This window comes from Mustelus asterias, chromosome 5, assembly GCF_964213995.1.
Source record: "Mustelus asterias chromosome 5, sMusAst1.hap1.1, whole genome shotgun sequence".
NCBI lineage: Eukaryota > Metazoa > Chordata > Chondrichthyes > Carcharhiniformes > Triakidae > Mustelus > Mustelus asterias.
This window is the reverse complement of record NC_135805.1, coordinates 49,132,278-49,145,341: the sequence shown is the minus strand read 5'-3', so window position 1 is coordinate 49,145,341 and position 13,064 is coordinate 49,132,278.

Sequence of the window (13,064 nt, the reverse complement as noted above, 5' to 3'; positions counted from 1 at the left end):
AGTCATTCTACTACAGAATGATGACGCAGCCTGTTTAGTGAACACAGTGCCAGCCAGGTGTAACAGAACATCGGGGAGTGCTTTACCATTCACTTCTCCACATCATTTACACTCCCGGCAGGAGTTTACTGTTGATCCAAAGAGAATTTCTAGGCTTCTATATTTCTTTATGAACATTTAAAATCTAGTCCCTGCTTTAATTATTTCAAATTGGAGAAAGGGGAATTTCACAGTAACTTCATTGCAGTGTTAATGTAAGCCTTACTTGTGACTAACAAATAAACTTTAACTTTAATTGGCTACCATATGTTTTTGCGATTCGTGTGAACTGATACTTCAATTTCTTTAATGGAGGATCTGAAATACTAACAGAAAATGTTGAAAATACTCAGCAAGCCTGGCTGCAGAGAGAAACAGAGTTAACATTTCAGGTCTTTCAGATGATGTTTTGGATTTATTTTAATTATAGAAGAATGAGCTGTGTGCATTTACAAAGCAATTTTGTGTTATGAAAGTGGTTGGTCTGGTTGGATCTGTTTTGAAGTCTAACAACACCAGGTTAAAGTCCAACAGGTTTATTTGGTAGCAAAAGCCTTCTGTGTTTACCCCAGTCCAACGCCGGCATCTCCACATCATGGATCAGTTTTTGCCAGAGCTATTCCGGTTATATGTAGTTGACCAGAGCCCTTGATCGTGTCTATTCGACTTCCCACACTTCCTTCATCCTGCACCCCACCCCGCCAAAAAACAATAGGGTTCCTCTTCTTGGACGGCACAGTGGCACAGTGGTTTGCACTGCTGCCTTACAACACCAGGGACCTGGGTTCAATTCCGGTCACAGGTCACTGCTCTTAGCCTTCCCCTCTACAACAGTTCCAAACTCTCAAATCTATCCACATAACTGAAGTTTCTCATCCCTGGAAATATTCTTGTAAAACTGTTCTGTACCCTCTACAATACGTTCACATCCTTCTTATTGTGCGGAACCCAGAACTGTACACCATATTCCAGCTGAAGTCTAACCACCCTTGAATGCCTATGACTGTGTGGCCAAATTCCCCTCCAACTCGATTTTCATGTTTGCTGACGACACCACCGTAGTGGGTCGGATCTTAAACAATGACGAGAAAGAGTACAGAAATAAGATAAAGGATCTGGTGAAGTGGTTTGGCAACAATAATCTCTCCCTCAGTGTCAACAAAACGAGGGAGATTGTCATCAACTTCAGAAAGCGTAGAGGACAACATGCCCCTGTTTGCATCAATGGGGATGAAGTAGAAAGGGTCGAGAGCTTCAAGATTTTAAGTGTCCAGATCACCAACAACCTGTCTTGTTCCCCCATGCCGACACTATAGTTAAGAAAGCTCACCAACGCCTCTACTTTCTCAGAAGACTAAGGAAATTTGGCATGTCAGCTATGACTCTCACCAACGTTTACAGATGCACCATAGAAAGCATTCTTTCTGGTTGTATCACAGCTTGGCACAGCTCCTGCTCTGCCCAAGACTGTAAGGAACTACAAAAGGTAATGAATGTGGCTCAATCCATCACGCAAATCAGCCTCCCATCCACTGACTCTGTCTACACTTCCCGCTGCCTCGGCAAAGCAGCCAACATAATTAAGGACCCCACGTACCCCGGACATTCTCTCTTCCACCTTCTTCCATTGGGGAAAAGATACAAAAGTCTGAAGTCACGTACCAACCGACTCAAGAACAGCTTCTACCCTGCTGCCATCAGACTTTTGAATGGACCTATCTCGCACTAAATTGATCTTTCTCTACACCCTGGCCATGACTGTAACACTACATTCTGCACTCTCTTGTTTCCTTCTCTATGAACGGTATGCTTTGTCTGTATAGCGCGCAAGAAACAATACTTCTCACTGTATACTAATACATGGTGACAATAATAAATCAAATTAAATCAAATCTCTATCCCACTATTAATAAAGTCTAGGATACCATATGCTTTATTAACTGCTCTCTGCCCGTCTTTCAAGCTTTACTGATGTGTGCACAAATATACCCAGATCCCTCTGCTCCTGCACACCCCTTAGAGCTGTACCCCTTATTTTATATTTTCTCTCCATGTTCTCCATGTTCACTAAAGTGAACCACCTCACAACTTGTCGATGTCCTTTTGTAGTTCTACACCCTCCTCCTCACAGTTTACAATACTTGCATCATCTGCAACTTTGAAATTATCCCAGCACACCAAAATCTAGACTATTAACATAAGAACATAAGAACTCGGGGTCAGAGTAGGCAATTCAGTTCCTCGAGCCTGCATAACCATTCAATACGTGGCTGATTTCATCTCAGCCCCCACTTTCTTGTCCATTCTCTATAACCTTTCAAACCATTACCAATTAAAAATCCGCCTGTTTCCTCCTTAAATTTCCTCAATGTCCTGGCATCCACTGCACTCTGGGGCTGTGAGTTCCACAGATTCACCACCCTTGGTCAGAACATTGAATACAGGAGTTGGGACATCTTGTTGATGTTGAACAAGACATTGGTAAGGCCACACTTGGAGTACTGTGTACAGTTCTGGTCACCCTATTATAGAAAGGCTATTATTAAACTAAAAAGACTGCAGAAAAGATTTACTAGGATGCTACCGGGACTTGATGGTTTGAGTTATAAGGAGAGGCTGGACAGACTGGGACTTTTTTCTCTGGAGCGTAGAAGGCTGAGGGGCGATCTTATAGAGGTCTATAAAATAATGAGGGTCACAGATCAGCGAGATAGTCAATATCTTTTCGCAAAGGTAGGGAAGTCGAAAACCAGATGGCATAGGTTTAAGGTGAGAGGGGAGATTCAAAAGTGTCCAGAGGGACAATTTTTTCACAGAGGGTGGTGAGTGTCTGGAATAAGCCAACATTTAAGCCAATAAGCAGTTATTGGATAGGCACATGGAGCACACCAGGATGATAGGGAGTGGGATAGCTTGATCTTGGTTTCAGATAAAGCTCGGCACAACATCATGGGCCAAAGGGCCTGTTCTGTGCTGTACTGTTCTATGGAACAAGCTGCCAGAGGTAGTAGTAGAAGCGGGTACAATTTTGTCTTTTAAAAAGCATTTAGACAGTTACATGGGTAAGATGGGTATAGAGGGATATGGGCCAAATGCGGGGCTAGCTTAGGGGATTTAAAAAAAGCGGCATGGACAAGTTGGGCCGAAGGGCCTATTTCCGTGCTGTAAACCTCTATGACTCTATGATTCTATGACCCTTTAAGAGAAGTAGGAGGTATTAATATATTACCAGGAAAAGCAAGAATCCTGGATACAGCAATACAAACATTCCTCTAGCGCGAGAAATATGCTTTGCCCAAAGTTTAAGAGGCATCGTGACAAATACATGACTAGGCAGGGAATAGAGGGATGCAGACCATGTAGAGGCAAAAAGTCTTCAGTTTTGAAAGTCGTTATGTGCTGGGCAGACTTGGTAAGCCGAAGGGCCTGTTCCTGTGTTGTACTGTTCTTTGTTCTTTGTTTTATTACTCAGACAATTTTGTATCCACGTTGCTACAGTCCTTTTTATTCCATGCGTTATAACTTTTCTCACAAGTCCGTTGTGTGGCACAGTATTGAATTCCCTTTGAAAATGTCTTTGTTCCCCCGTGAGATCACAGACCTTCTGTTTTTGATCTTCCATCTTTTACTTTCACTTCAAGTCTATTTTAACTTTACAAGCTCTGATGAAAATGCCAAGACATGTCAACGTGGGAATGAAAAGCAAACCCTGAACCCGCATTTGCTGAAAGCAGGACAGTAGAATCCCGACAGTGCAGAAGGAGGCCATTCGGTCCATCAAGTCTGCACCGACAACAATACCAACCAGGCCCTATCCCTGTAACCCCACGTATTTACCCTGCTAGTCCTTCACCCAAGGCCGGAATTGAACCCGGGTCCCTGGCACCGTGAGGCAGCAGTGCTAACCACTGTGCCACCACTGAGAGAGCTGGGTGGAAGCTACTGAAGGTTAGAGACTGCAAGCCTCCAACAGGTAAATTAAATACCAAGTGAAGAATTCAGGGGACTGAGGATCAGAGGAGAAATCTCTTGAGGGTGATCCTTGGGGCAGCAGGGTCAGCTGCCCTCCCTGCCTGTAGATCCCTCCTTTTGGCCAAGGAGCCACCATATGCAATGCCCCAGATCCCTCTGGTTCCTGCAGCAGGATGATCTTCATTAAACTGGCAGCCAGCCTTCCCAAATAATGAGGTGTCGCCCCACCATGGGCAAACTACTGACAGCTCCTTAAAATGGCTCAAAAAGGGGCCTTTAGGTCACAGCAAAGTGGTTAACTCTCAACTGTCCTCTGAAATGGCCTAGCGAGCCACGCAGTTGGCTCAATCAAAGGCAACTGAGGATGTGCAATAAATGTTGGCCAGCCAGCGATGCCAATGTCCCACAAATGAATTTTTAAAAATGAGCTGATTGGAATTTAACAGTACCTCATAGTTTTAATGGGAAGATTTTAAACTCACTTCCTTCCTGCTTATCTTGTACACAGGTTACAATTGGCTCAGTGCCATCTGGTCGCTACAGTTACCTTGCACTGAACTGTACAAAGAGAGAGAGAGAGCAAAGGGGAGATAAACAGATGTATACAAGCTTGACAGAACCATCAAACTGTGAGATAACTTCTCTTTACCCAGGCAATTAGATGGAATGTCCAGGATCAAATACAGGAAAACAGAAGGCTTAATGGGCCAAATGGCCTCCTTCTGCACTGTCGGGATTCTAATATCATGAGACTATTCTGCTGTCAGCAAATGCGAGTTCAGGGCCTGCTTTTCATTCCCACGTTGACATGTCTGTGGCCTTCTGTTTTCCTGTATCTGACCCAGTAAAATAGAAGAAGAGAATTGAGGAGTAGGATTTTCAAAATGCTAAGTTACAAACTGCTTGACAACTCTACAACCACCTTGTCCTGGATTGCTTTGTGGAGGAGAGAGAAATAGAGAGATAGAGAAGAAGGAGAGGTGTGGAGTTGATCTGGACAAAAGTGAATAGGGGTTGGGCGACAGGAGGTGGGACTCAGGCATTTGACACTCAGGGAGTGTCAAAAACCTGTCTCCTTGGAGTGGGCAGCCATGCCATATCTCATCCAGCTTCTAGGACAATATCCCAGCCCGCAGGCAGCTGTTTCAATGTGGTTAGTCACTATTTTGCTGGCTTCCGCCTCCTATCTGATGCACGACAATCGAGCACGAGACACAAGGCTTCAGTGATTGAAGGCTTTTATTGACAAACAATGGAACTATTTAAACACGAGTACACCATTCCAGACTGGAGGGGTCCCGCCTGAGCAGAGGGTCTTATACCTCTCCCAGGAGGCGGGGCCCGACCGGGATGTGCCACAACAGCATCCACCACAGGCATATTAATCCCACAGTGTAAACACCCTAACCCAACAGTAACATTGGAATAACCCCACAGTGGTAACCAACGATGGTTCACCACATTCACCCCTCCTTTGAAAACAAAGGCCGGCGGGGTGCGAAAACAGACTACATATATACAAAAAAATCTACAAGTCCAGACGGTCTGGAGGACCGCACCGTCGTTGTGACCTCCTCAATACCGGCTGTGACACCGGAGCAGGTGCTTGCGGTGGCGTTCTCTCCAAAACAGCGTCCGGCTGTCCCCTCGAGGACTCACGGGCCGGTTGACCCTGGTGAAGCGGTAGTGCAGGGGATCCCGGTACCTTCTGTGGTGGCGCCGATCTCCGAGTCTCAGGCAAGCTGTACATGGGAGTATAACTGTTATGCACTGGTCCCGGTGCTGACCGCGCCACGTCCGGGGGAGAAATAAGCGATAGGGGATTCGTGACTGGGGGTATGGGAGCGACAGGAGTTGCTACGTCCCCTGCGGGCGCCAGGTCTCGGATCGAGACTGTGTCCTCTCGCCCGTCAGGATATGCCACATAGGCATACTAAGGGTTGGCGTGGAGGAGGTGGACCGGTTCGACCAAGGGGTCGGACTTGCGGGCCCTCACATGTCGCCGCAGAAGGACGGGTCCTGGGTACGTCAACCAGGCTGGTAAAGATATCCCCGAGGACGACTTCCGAGGGAATGAGAACATCCTCTTGTGGGGAGTAGCATTGGTTGCCGTACACAGGAGGGAGCGAATGGAGTGAAGCGCATTTGGGAGGACCTCCTGCCAATGGGAGACTGGAAGGCCTTTGGACTTCAGCGCCAATAGGACAGCCTTCCAGACTGTAGCATTCTCTCTCTCCACCTGTCCGTTGCCCCTAGGGTTGTAACTCGTGGTTCTACTAGAGGCAATCCCGTATGAGAGCAGGAATTGCCTCAAGTCGTTACTCATGAACGACGAGCCCCTGTCGCTATGTATATAGCTGGGGTACCCGAACAGGGTAAAAAGGTCACGGAATGCCTTGATCACCGTGGCAGTCGACGTGTCCGCACAGGGGACAACAAACGGGAACCGGGAGTACTCATCTATGATGTTAAGAAAGTACACGTTCCGGTCTGTTGAGGGAAGGGGGCCCTTAAAATCCACACTCAGCCTCTCGAAGGGGCGAGTGGCCTTGACCAATTGTGCCCGGTCAGGTCGGTAAAAGTGCGGTTTGCATTCCGCGCAAATCCGACAGCTCCTAGTTACTGACCTGACATCCTCCACCGAGTAGGGCAGGTTGCGGGCTTTGATGAAGTGCCCCAGGATGGCACAGGTCATTATGGAGGGCGTTCAAGCGGTCCTCCTGCATAGTAGCGCATGTTCCGCGCGAGAGGGCATCCGAGGGCTCATTGAGTTTCCCTGGACGATACATAATATCGTAATTATAGGTGGAGAGCTCAATTCTCCACCGCAAGATCTTGTCATTCTTGATCTTGCCCCTCTGCGTATTATTGAACATAAACGCCACGGATCGCTGGTCCGTGATCAGGGTGAACCGCTTCCCCGCCAGGTAATGGCGCCAGTGTCTGATGGCCTCCACAATAGCCTGGGCCTCCTTCTCCACCGCTGAATGCCGAATTTCGGGACCTTGAAGGGTGCGGGAAAAAACGCGACGGGCCTGCCTGCCTGGTTTAGTGTGGCGGCCAGGGCGAAATCAGATGCATCACTTTCCACCTGAAAAGGAATGGATTCATCCACCGCGTGCATCGTGGCTTTTGCAATGTCGCTTTTCAATGCCTTGAAGGCCAATTGGGCCTCTGGCGTGAGTGGAAAAGTCATGGACTTAATAAGCGGACGGGCTTTGTCCGCGTAGTTGGGGACCCACTGCGCATAATAGGAGAAGAAGCCGAGGCATCTCCTCAGTGCTTTTGCGCTAGCGGGCAAGGGAAGTTCAGTAAGGGGGCGCATACGGTCTGGATCAGGGCCAATGACCCCGTTTTCCACCACGTATCCCAGGATGGCTAACCTGCGCGTACGGAATACACACTTCTCCCTGTTGTAGGTCAGATTCAGGCAAGATGCAGTGCGCAAAAAGTTCTGGAGATTTGTGTCATGGTTCTGCTGATCATGGCCGCAGATGGTGACATTATCCAGGTACGGGAAGGTAGCCCGCAACCCGTTCTGGTCCACCATTCGGTCCATAGCACGCTGGAAGACCGAGACCCCATTGGTGACACCAAATGGAACCCTAAGAAACTGATACAGACGACCATCCGCCTCAAAAGCCGTGTAATATCGGTCCTCTGGGCGGATGGGGAGTTGGTGGTAGGCGGACTTAAGGTCTATGGTGGAGAACACCCGGTACTGCGCAATCTGATTGACCATATCAGATATGCGCGGGAGAGGATACGCATCCAGCTGCGTATATCGATTAATGGTCTGACTGTAGTCGATGACCATCCGGGGTTTGTTCCCGCTCTTAACCACCACGACCTGTGCTCTCCACGGACTAACGCTGGACTGTATGATCCCTTCTTTGAGGAGCCGCTGAACCTCAGATCTGATGAAGATCCGGTCTTCAGCACTGTAACGCCTACTTTTAGTAGCGATGGGCTTGCAGCCTGGTACCCGATTCTTAAATAAAGAGGGTGTGGTGATCTTTAGTGTGGAAAGATTGCATGCGGGGCGCTTTGGACGATTTGGAGGCTGCGGCTGATCCCCTACTGTCAGCGAAGGGAGTGGCCCACCGTACTGTAGGATCACACTCTTCATGTGGACCATAAAGTCTAGTCCGAGGAGAATTGGCGCGCAAAGATGCGGCAACACAAGGAGCCTGTATCGCTCGTAAATTGTGCCCTGCACTTCCAGAGTTACCACACAACGTCCTTGGATCGGTACAGACCGGGACCGTGATGCCATAGAAATTGTCTGTTTGGCAGGTAGAACCCGGAGTCCACACCTCTTTGCAGTGTCAGGGTGAATAAAACTCTCAGTGCTCCCGCTGTCAAACAGACAATAAACAGTACGACCATTTACCTTAATGTTCATCATTGAACAGTCAAGCCTGTGGTGCTTAGCCTGGTTCAGGGTGATCGACGCCACCGTTGGCCCTTGGACGTCACTGCAGGCATCCGAGGTTGATGCTGAGGACCCCTGCTGGTCGCTCCTGGTCGTCGTTGACCAAGATGGCCGCCCCCATGAATCGCACATGGTTGAGGGCGCCAAGCGTAGCGACTCCTGGTGGTCATCCTCCTCCTCCGCCAGCCACAATGGCGTCGTCCTGGGCTCGCACGTGGACGGACCTCGTGGGTACTGCGACGCCGATGGAGATGATCCCCGTTCTGGAGGGTCACAGGCTGCACTGCCGTTCTTGGGCTTCGATCTGCAGAATTTCGCGTAGTGCCCCTTTTTACCGCATTGATTGCAGACCACCGTTTTAGCAGGACACTGTTGCCGTGGATGCTTGGCTCCTCCGCAGAAATAGCACCGCGGGCCGCCTGGGGCTGCCGCCGTCGTCGGGTCGATATGGGAGCGCGAGCCCGTGGGGCGAGGAGGGATTTGTGACTGCTCCTGCCACGTTGTCTCCACGTGGTCCTCCGGATACAGGGCCAAGCTTTTCGACGCCGCCTCCAGCATTTCAGCCATCTCCATAGCTTGGGTCAGGTTGAGATTCCCCTTCTCCAACAGCTTGAGCCGGATGTACGAAGACCCTACCCCTGCCACAAACGCATCTCGGGCGAGGTCGTACATGTACTGCTCAGCCGACACAGCTTTGCAGTCGCAGCCCCTGGCAAGCTGCAAGAGCTCATTGGCGTAGTCCTCCATGGTTTCGCCCGACTGCCGACATCGTGTAGCGAGGAGGTAACGAGCGTGGATCTCGTTGGGAGGTCTCGTGTATCGCTTTTTCAAAAGCTCGAGGGCCCTCGGGTAAGTGGTGGCCGCACGAATCGCGAGGTAGACAGTGTCGCTTACCCTCACATGGAGGACCTGGAGTCTGTCGTTATCCGTAGTGACTGCTGCAGAGGCTGCCAGGTAGTCCTCGAAACACTTCAGCCAGTGGTCGAAGGTGTTAGAGGCGCCGACCGCACGTGGATCCAGCGTCAGACGCTCTGGCTTTAGCATTTGTTCCATACTCTCCTTTCTGTCGAGAGTTTCGTGTTAGACAATAAAATTGATGCGCGACAATTGAGCACGAGACACAAGGCTTCAGTGATTGAAGGCTTTTATTGTCTAACAATGGAACTATTTAAACACGAGTACACCATTCCAGACTGGAGGGGTCCCGCCCGAGCAGAGGGTCTTATACCTCTCCCAGGAGGCGGGGCCCGACCGGGATGTGCCACAACAGCATCCACCACAGGTATATTAATCCCACAGTGTAAACACCCTAGCCCAACAACAACATTATAACAACCCCACAGTGTGAACACCCTAGCCCAACAGCAACATTAGAATAACCCCACAGTGGTAACCAACGATGGTTCACCACACTATCTCAAGGGCACACAAATTGCTGGCTCATACTCAACTTGCCTTTGATTTCCTCTGCTCACACTGCTAGCCGCTCCTGTAATGCAGCCGGGCTGAATTTTATGATACTTGTAAAGTTGCAACAAGCTCACCAATCAATCAGCATTTTATTACAGACAAATCACGAGAGCAACTTCTCTCTATCTCTCCTCCACAAAGCAATCCAGAACAGGGTGGTCGTAAAGTTGCCAAGCAGTTTGTAACTTAGCAAATTGAAAATCCATCCTACTTCTCAATTCTCTTCTTCTTCTGTACTGGTGCTGTTTTCCTGTATTTGACCCTCGACATTCCATCGAATTGCCTGGGTAGAGAGAAGTTACCTCACAGTTTGATGCTACTGTCAAGCTTGCGTAGATCTGTTTATCTCCCCTTTGCTCTCTCTCTCTCTTTGTACAGTTCAGTGCAAGGTAACCGTAGCAACCATACGGCACTGAGTCAGTCGTAATCTGTGTACAAGGTATCATAGATGCAGGAAGTGAGTTCAAAATCTCCCCATTGAAACTGAGATACTGTTAAATTCCAACCAGCTCATTTTTAAAAATTCATCTGTGGGACATGGGCGTCGCTGGCTGGCCAGCATTTATTGTCCCTCCCTAGTTGCCCTTGTTCAGAGGGCAGTTGAGAGTCAACCACATTGCTGTGGCTCTGGAGTCGCATGTAGGCCAGGCCAGGTAAGGACGGCAGATTTCCTTCCCTAAAGGACATTAGTGAACCAGATGGGTTTTTCCAACAATTGACAATAGTTTCATGGTCATCAGTAGATTCTTAATTCCAGTTGGTTTTAATGAATTGAAATTTCACCATCTGTTGTGGCGGGATTCGAACCCAGATCGCCAGAACATTAGCTGAGTTTCTGGATTAATAGTCGAGCGATAATACCACTAGGCCATCGCCTCCCCATTTGAATCCTAAATCCAGAAATTCAAATTGTAATTATGGCCAGAAGTCGACCTCAGCAGAAAACGTTTTACTTTCAAATTGAAGAATAGAACAGATTTATGTTGAGTTAAAGGTAAAGACGGCATGGTGGCACAGTGCTTAGCACTGCTGCCTCACATCGCCAGGGACCTGGGTTTGATTCACAGTTTGGGTCACTGTCTGTGTGGAATTGGCATGTTCTCCCTGTGTCTGCCTGGGTTTCCTCCGGGTGCTCTGGCCCCCTCCCACAGTCTGAACGACGTGCTGGTTAGGTGCATTGGCCGTGCTAAATTCTCCCTCAGTGTACCCGAACAGGCACCACAATGTGGCGACTAGGGGAATTTCACAGTAACTTCATTGCAGTGTTAATGTAAGCCTTACTTGTGACTAATAAACAAACTTTAAACTTTTCTTTAATAATTCATTTTTAGCAACTGGTTGTAGCTTTTAATTTCAGTTGTTTGTCATATCGGATTGTGAGTTTAATTGTTTGCTTGGCTGGCTGAGGAGTCTAGAACAAAAGGGTATAGACATAAAGTTAAGCAGATGATATTTAGGGTGAGTAGTGGGAGAAGTCTTTTCAGTCAAGGGAATTCTGAGGCGCTGGCATGCCCTCCTGGATCAAATGATTGAACAGAAAACACAGGGGAAATTCAACTGGTCACCACATCTTTTCATAGAATCCCTACAATCTGGAAGGTGGCCATTCGGCCCATCGAATCTGCACCAACTCTCCGACAGATCATCGTACCCATACACACCCCCTGCCCTATCCCCGTAACCCCATGTATTTACCCTGCTAATGCCCCTGACATGAAGGGACAATTTAGTATGGCCAATCCATCTAACCTGCACATCTTTGGACCGTGGGAGGAAAGTGGAGCACCTGGAGGAAACCCACGCAGACAGGGGGAGAACATACATATATAAGCATATAATCCCTACAGTGCAGAAGGATGTCATTCGGCCCATCAAGTCTGCACCGACCACAATCTCACCCAGGCCCTATTCCCGTAATTTGGAGTTGGGGACCAATTCGCAGATGACACTAAGTGAGTGGGCGAGGGTCTGGCAGATGGAGTACAATGTTGGTAAATGTGAGGTCATCTATTTTGGTAGGAATAACAGCAAAATAGACTATTATTTAAATGGTAAAAAATTGCAGCATGCTGCTGTGCAGAGGGACCTGGGTGTCCTTGTGCAGGACTCTCAAGGAGTTGGTTTGCAAGTGCAGCAGGTAATTAAGAAGGCAAATGGAATTTTGTCCTTCATTGCTAGAGGGATGGAGTTTAAAAACAGCGAGATTATGTTGCAGCTGGAGTACTGTGGAGTACTGGAGTACTGTGTACAGTTTTGGTCTCCTTACTTGAGAAAGGAGAAACTGGCACTGGAGAGGGTGCAGAGGAGATTCACTCGGTTGATTCCGGAGTTGAGAGGGTTGGCTTATGAGGAGAGACTGAGTAGACTGGGGCTATACTCATTGGAATTCAGAAGAATGAGGGGAGATCTTATAGAAACATATAAGATTATGAAGGGAATAGATAAGATAGAAGCAGGGAAGTTGTTTCCACTGGCCGGTGAAACTAGAACTAGGGGCAAATCCTCAAAATAAGGGGAAGCAGATTTAGGACTGAGTTGAGGAGGAACTTCTTCACACAAAGCGTTGTGAATCTGTGGAATTCCCTGCCCAGAGAAGCAGTAGAGGCTACCTCATTGAATGTTTTTAAGGCAAGGATAGATAAATTTTTGAACAGTAAAGGAATTAAGGGTTATGGTGAGCGGGCGGGTAAGTGGAGCTGAGTCCACAAAAAGATCAGCCATGATCTTATTGAATGGCGGAGCAGGCTCGAGGGGCCAGATGGCCTACTCCTGCTCCTAGTTCTTATGTTCTTATGTCTTTCTCAACATCATGATCAGTTTGTAGACAGTATTTCATGTTTTGCCAGACCAACTTTCTGCAGAAATTAGACTTACTTCCTGAGATAAGTGTTCTATTTCCTTGATCATCCAGCCCAAGGTCCTATTTCCTCAATATCTGTCTTTCTTTCCTTCCTGCCCATCCTTCCCTTCTTCCCACTTTACCTCCCTCCTGTCAATTCCAATTTGATACCATCTATAAACTTGGAAATTAATTTGTGTTTAGATTATTTTTGTGTTTGTTAGGGCAGCTAATGGACCCAGCATTGATCCCTGAGGCATCCCACAAATTGCATCCAGGATGATCCAGTTCTACATTCAAACCAAGCTG